This window comes from Schistocerca gregaria, unplaced genomic scaffold (genome assembly GCF_023897955.1).
Source record: "Schistocerca gregaria isolate iqSchGreg1 unplaced genomic scaffold, iqSchGreg1.2 ptg000199l, whole genome shotgun sequence".
Classification (NCBI taxonomy): Eukaryota; Metazoa; Arthropoda; class Insecta; order Orthoptera; family Acrididae; genus Schistocerca; species Schistocerca gregaria.
Genome location: NW_026061737.1, coordinates 5,343,761 through 5,351,073, shown reverse-complemented (window position 1 = coordinate 5,351,073; position 7,313 = coordinate 5,343,761).

The window sequence follows — 7,313 nt, the reverse complement described above, 5'->3', positions numbered from 1 at the left end:
ATATTGACCTTTTAGCTGGCTTTTCTGCCTTGGACATGAGCTAGGACCTTAAGAATCTGCATGAAAGGAGGACTAGCAGCCGAGTTGCACGGGAGAATGTGAAAAGTTTTCATATGTAGTAAAAACCTAAGAAATTCGTCCGTTTTCGTCATTTGTTATCGAATCGACTTAAAGCCAGATCATCACATTGGCCGCTCTTCTCTCTGAAACGGTTGTACTTATCGTCTGCAAAGCTATGTCGCGTGCTGCGGTATGCGGAGACACTAAAAGCACCATAGTAGAACACAGATGAAGCTTCTAAGTTGACGTAATAGCCAGGAAGAAGTAGTACAATTCAAGTTTTAGGTGTCGGTTATTGACTTTTTAGCTGGCTTTGGTGCCTTGGACAAAAGTTAGGACCTTAACATTCTGTATGAAAGGAGGACTAGCAGCCGATTTGCATGGGAGAATGTGAAAAGTGATCATATGTAGTAAAAACCCGAGAAATCCGTCCGTTTTCGTCATTTGTTATCGGATCGACTTAAATCCTGATCGTCAAATTAGCCGCTCTTCTCTCTGAAACGGTTGTACTTATCGATTGCAAAGCTATGTCGCGTGCTGCGGTATGCGGAGACACTAAAAGCACCATAGTAGAACACAGATGAAGCTTCTAAGTTGATGTAATAGCCAGTAAGAAGTAGTTCAATTCAAGTTTTAGGCATCGATTATTGACTTTTTAGCTAGCTTTGGTGCCTTGGACATGAGCTAGGACCTTATGATTATGCATGAAGGGAGGACTAGCAGCCGAGTTGCACGGGAGAATGTGAAAAGTGTTCATATGTAGTAAAAACCTGAGAAATCCGTCCGTTTTCGTCATTTGTTATCGAATCGACTTAAAGCCAGATCGTCACATTGGCCGCTCTTCTCTCTGAAACGGTTGTACTTATCGTCTGCAAAGCTATGTCGCGTGCTGCGGTATGCTGAGACACTAAAAGCACCATAGTAGAACACAGATCAAGCTTCTAAGTTGATGTAATAGCCAGTAAGAAGTAGTACAATTGAAGTTTTAGGTATTGAATATTGAATTTTTAGCTGGCTTTGGTGCCTTGGACATGAGCTAGGACCTTAATATTCTGCATGAAAGGAGGGCTAGCAGCCGAGTTGCACGGGAGAATGTGAAAAGTGTTCATATGTAGTAAAAACCTGAGATATCCGTCCATTTTCATCATTTGTTATCGAATCGACTTAAAGCCAGATCGTCACATTGGCCGCTCTTCTCTCTGAAAAAGTTGTACTTATCGTCTGCAAAGCTATGTCGCATGCTGCGGTATGCGGAAACACTAAAAGCACCATAGTAGAACACAGATGAAGCTTCTAAGTTGATGTAATAGCCAGTAAGAAGTAGTACAATTAAAGTTTTAGGTATCGGTTATTGACTTTTTACCCTTCTTTGGTGCCTTGGACACGAGCTAGGAACTTAAGATTTTGCATGAGGGAGGACTAGCAGCCGAGTTGCACGGGAGAATGTGAAAAGTGTTCATATATAGTAAAAACCTGAGAAATCCGTCCATTTTCGTCATTTGTTATCGAATCGACTTAAAGCCAGATCGTCACATTGGCCGCTCTTCTCTCTGAAACGGTTGTACATATCGTCTGCAAAACTATGTCGCGTGCTGCGGTATGCGGAGAAACTAACTAGCGGCCGCGTTGCACGGGAGTATGTGAAAAGTGTTCATATGTAGTAAAAACCTGAGAAATCCGTCCATTTTCGTCATTTGTTATCGAATCGACTTAAAGCCAGATCGTCACATTGGCCGCTCTTCTCTGTGAAACGGTTGTACTTATCGTCTGCAAAACTATGTCGCGTGCAGCGGTATGCGGAGAAACTAAAAGCACCGTAGTAGAACACAGATGAAGCTTCTAAGTTGATGTAATAGCCAGGAAGAAGTAGTACAATTCAAGTTTTAGGTATTGATTATTGACTTTTTAGCTGGCTTTGGTGCCTTGTACATGAGCTAGGACCTTAAGATTCTGCATGAAAGGAGGACTAGCAGCTCAGTTGCACGGGAGTATGTGATAAGTGTTCATATGTAGTAAAAACCTGAGAAATCCGTCCGTTTTCGTCATTTGTTATCGAATCGACGTAAAGCCAGATCGACACATTGGCCGCTTTTCTCTCTGAAACGGTTGTACTTAACGTCTGCAAAGCTATGTCGCGTGCTGCGGTATGCTGAGACACTAAAAGCACTATAGTAGAACAAAGATCAAGCTTCTAAGTTGATGTAATAGCCAGTAAGAAGTAGTACAATACAAGTATTAGGTATTGAATATTGACCTTTTAGCTGGCTTTTGTGCCTTGGACATGAGCTAGGACCTTAGGAATCTGCATGAAAGGAGGACTAGCAGCCGAGTTGCACGGGAGAATGTGAAAAGTTTTCATATGTAGTAAAAACCTAAGAAATTCGTCCGTTTTCGTCATTTGTTATCGAATCGACTTAAAGCCAGATCGTCACATTGGCCGCTCTTCTCTCTGAAACGGTTGTACTTATCGTCTGCAAAACTATGTCGCGTGCTGCGGTATGCGGAGAAACTAACTAGCGGCCGCGTTGCACGGGAGTATGTGAAAAGTGTTCATATGTAGTAAAAACCTGAGAAATCCGTCCATTTTCGTCATTTGTTATCGAATCGACTTAAAGCCAGATCGTCACATTGGCCGCTCTTCTCTGTGAAACGGTTGTACTTATCGTCTGCAAAACTATGTCGCGTGCTGCGGTATGCGGAGAAACTAACTAGCGGCCGCGTTGCACGGGAGTATGTGAAAAGTGTTCATATGTAGTAAAAACCTGAGAAATCCGTCCGTTTTCGTCATTTGTTATCGAATCGACTTAAAGCCAGATCGTCACATTGGCCGCTCTTCTCTCTGAAACGGTTGTACTTATCGTCTGCAAAACTATGTCGCGTGCTGCGGTATGCGGAGAAACTAAGATCACCGTAGTAGAACACAGATGAAGCTTCTAAGTTGATGTAATAGCCAAGAAGAAGTAGTACAATTCAAGTTTTAGGTATTGATTATTGACTTTTTAGCTGGCTTTGGTGCCTTGGACATGAGCTAGGACCTTAAGATTCTGCATGAAAGGAGGACTAGCAGCTCAGTTGCACGGGAGTATGTGAAAAGTGTTCATATGTAGTAAAAACCTGAGAAATCCGTCCGTTTTCGTCATTTGTTATCGAATCGACTTAAAGCCAGATCGACACATTGGCCGCTTTTCTCTCTGAAACGGTTGTACTTAACGTCTGCAAAGCTATGTCGCGTGCTGCGGTATGCTGAGACACTAAAAGCACTATAGTAGAACAAAGATCAAGCTTCTAAGTTGATGTAATAGCCAGTAAGAAGTAGTACAATACAAGTATTAGGTATTGAATATTGACCTTTTAGCTGGCTTTTGTGCCTTGGACATGAGCTAGGACCTTAAGAATCTGCATGAAAGGAGGACTAGCAGCCGAGTTGCACGGGAGAATGTGAAAAGTTTTCATATGTAGTAAAAACCTAAGAAATTCGTCCGTTTTCGTCATTTGTTATCTAATCGACTTAAGCCAGATCGTCACATTGGCCGCTCTTCTCTCTGAAACGGGTGTACTTATCGTCTGCAAAGCTATGTCGCGTGCTGCGGTATGCGGAGACACTAAAAGCACCATAGTAGAACACAGATGAAGCTTCTAAGTTGACGTAATAGCCAGGAAGAAGTAGTACAATTCAAGTTTTAGGTGTCGGTTATTGACTTTTTAGCTGGCTTTGGTGCCTTGGACAAAAGTTAGGACCTTAACATTTTGTATGAAAGGAGGACTAGCAGCCGATTTGCATGGGAGAATGTGAAAAGTGTTCATATGTAGTAAAAACCCGAGAAATCCGTCCGTTTTCGTCATTTGTTATCGAATCGACTTAAAGCCAGATCGTCAAATTAGCCGCTCTTCTCTCTGAAACGGTTGTACTTATCGATTGCAATGCTATGTCGCGTGCTGCGGTATGCGGAGACACTAAAAGCACCATAGTAGAACACAGATGAAGCTTCTAAGTTGATGTAATAGCCAGTAAGAAGTAGTACAATTCAAGTTTTAGGTATCGATTATTGACTTTTTAGCTAGCTTTGGTGCCTTGGACATGAGCTAGGACCTTATGATTATGCATGAAAGGAGGACTAGCAGCCGAGTTGCACGGGAGAATGTGAAAAGTGTTCATATGTAGTAAAAACCTGAGAAATCCGTCCGTTTTCGTCATTTGTTATCGAATCGACTTAAAGCCAGATCGTCACATTGGCCGCTCTTCTCTCTGAAACGGTTGTACTTATCGTCTGCAAAGCTTTGTCGCGTGCTGCGGTATGCTGAGACACTAAAAGCACCATAGTAGAACACAGATCAAGCTTCTAAGTTGATGTAATAGCCAGTACGAAGTAGTACAATTGAAGTTTTAGGTATTGAATATTGAATTTTTAGCTGTCTTTGGTGCCTTGGACATGAGCTAGGACCTTAATATTCTGCATGAAAGGAGGGCTAGCAGCCGAGTTGCACGGGAGAATGTGAAAAGTGTTCATATGTAGTAAAAACCTGAGATATCCGTCCATTTTCATCATTTGTTATCGAATCGACTTAAAGCCAGATCGTCACATTGGCCGCTCTTCTCTCTGAAAAAGTTGTACTTATCGTCTGCAAAGCTATGTCGCATGCTGCGGTATGCGGAAACACTAAAAGCACCATAGTAGAACACAGATGAAGCTTCTAAGTTGATGTAATAGCCAGTAAGAAGTAGTACAATTAAAGTTTTAGGTATCGGTTATTGACTTTTTACCCTTCTTTGGTGCCTTGGACACGAGCTAGGAACTTAAGATTTTGCATGAGGGAGGACTAGCAGCCGAGTTGCACGGGAGAATGTGAAAAGTGTTCATATATAGTAAAAACCTGAGAAATCCGTCCATTTTCGTCATTTGTTATCGAATCGACTTAAAGCCAGATCGTCACATTGGCCGCTCTTCTCTCTGAAACGGTTGTACATATCGTCTGCAAAACTATGTCGCGTGCTGCGGTATGCGGAGAAACTAACTAGCGGCCGCGTTGCACGGGAGTATGTGAAAAGTGTTCATATGTAGTAAAAACCTGAGAAATCCGTCCATTTTCGTCATTTGTTATCGAATCGACTTAAAGCCAGATCGTCACATTGGCCGCTCTTCTCTGTGAAACGGTTGTACTTATCGTCTGCAAAACTATGTCGCGTGCTGCGGTATGCGGAGAAACTAAAAGCACCGTAGTAGAACACAGATGAAGCTTCTAAGTTGATGTAATAGCCAGGAAGAAGTAGTACAATTCAAGTTTTAGGTATTGATTATTGACTTTTTAGCTGGCTTTGGTGCCTTGTACATGAGCTAGGACCTTAAGATTCTGCATGAAAGGAGGACTAGCAGCTCAGTTGCACGGGAGTATGTGAAAAGTGTTCATATGTAGTAAAAACCTGAGAAATCCGTCCGTTTTCGTCATTTGTTATCGAATCGACTTAAAGCCAGATCGACACATTGGCCGCTTTTCTCTCTGAAACGGTTGTACTTAACGTCTGCAAAGCTATGTCGCGTGCTGCGGTATGCTGAGACACTAAAAGCACTATAGTAGAACAAAGATCAAGCTTCTAAGTTGATGTAATAGCCAGTAAGAAATAGTACAATACAAGTATTAGGTATTGAATATTGACCTTTTAGCTGGCTTTTGTGCCTTGGACATGAGCTAGGACCTTAGGAATCTGCATGAAAGGAGGACCAGCAGCCGAGTTGCACGGGAGAATGTGAAAAGTTTTCATATGTAGTAAAAACCTAAGAAATTCGTCCGTTTTCGTCATTTGTTATCGAATCGACTTAAAGCCAGATCGTCACATTGGCCGCTCTTCTCTCTGAAACGGTTGTACTTATCGTCTGCAAAACTATGTCGCGTGCTGCGGTATGCGGAGAAAATAACTAGCGGCCGCGTTGCACGGGAGTATGTGAAAAGTGTTCATATGTAGTAAAAACCTGAGAAATCCGTCCATTTTCGTCATTTGTTATCGAATCGACTTAAAGCCAGATCGTCACATTGGCCGCTCTTCCCTGTGAAACGGTTGTACTTATCGTCTGCAAAACTATGTCGCGTGCTGCGGTATGCGGAGAAACTAACTAGCGGCCGCGTTGCACGGGAGTATGTGAAAAGTGTTCATATGTAGTAAAAACCTGAGAAATCCGTCCGTTTTCGTCATTTGTTATCGAATCGACTTAAAGCCAGATCGTCACATTGGCCGCTCTTCTCTCTGAAACGGTTGTACTTATCGTCTGCAAAACTATGTCGCGTGCTGCGGTATGCGGAGAAACTAAAAGCACCGTAGTAGAACACAGATGAAGCTTCTAAGTTGATTTAATAGCCAAGAAGAAGTAGTACAATTCAAGTTTTAGGTATTGATTATTGACTTTTTAGCTGGCCTTGGTGCCTTGGACATGAGCTAGGACCTTAAGATTCTGCATGAAAGGAGGACTAGCAGCTCAGTTGCACGGGAGTATGTGAAAAGTGTTCATATGTAGCAAAAACCTGAGAAATCCGTCCGTTTTCGTCATTTGTTATCGAATCGACTTAAAGCCAGATCGACACATTGGCCGCTTTTCTCTCTGAAACGGTTGTACTTAACGTCTGCAAAGCTATGTCGCGTGCTGCGGTATGCTGAGACACTAAAAGCACTATAGTAGAACAAAGATCAAGCTTCTAAGTTGATGTAATAGCCAGTAAGAAGTAGTACAATACAAGTATTAGGTATTGAATATTGACCTTTTAGCTGGCTTTTGTGCCTTGGACATGAGATAGGACCTTAAGAATCTGCATGATAGGAGGACTAGCAGCCGAGTTGCACGGGAGAATGTGAAAAGTTTTCATATGTAGTAAAAACCTAAGAAATTCGTCCGTTTTCGTCATTTGTTATCGAATCGACTTAAAGCCAGATCGTCACATTGGCCGCTCTTCTCTCTGAAACGGGTGTACTTATCGTCTGCAAAGCTATGTCGCGTGCTGCGGTATGCGGAGACACTAAAAGCACCATAGTAGAACACAGATGAAGCTTCTAAGTTGACGTAATAGCCAGGAAGATGTAGTACAATTCAAGTTTTAGGTGTCGGTTATTGACTTTTTAGCTGGCTTTGGTGCCTTGGACAAAAGTTAGGACCTTAACATTCTGTATGAAAGGAGGACTAGCAGCCGATTTGCATGGGAGAATGTGAAAAGTGTTCATATGTAGTAAAAACCCGAGAAATCCGTCCGTTTTCGTCATTTGTTATCGA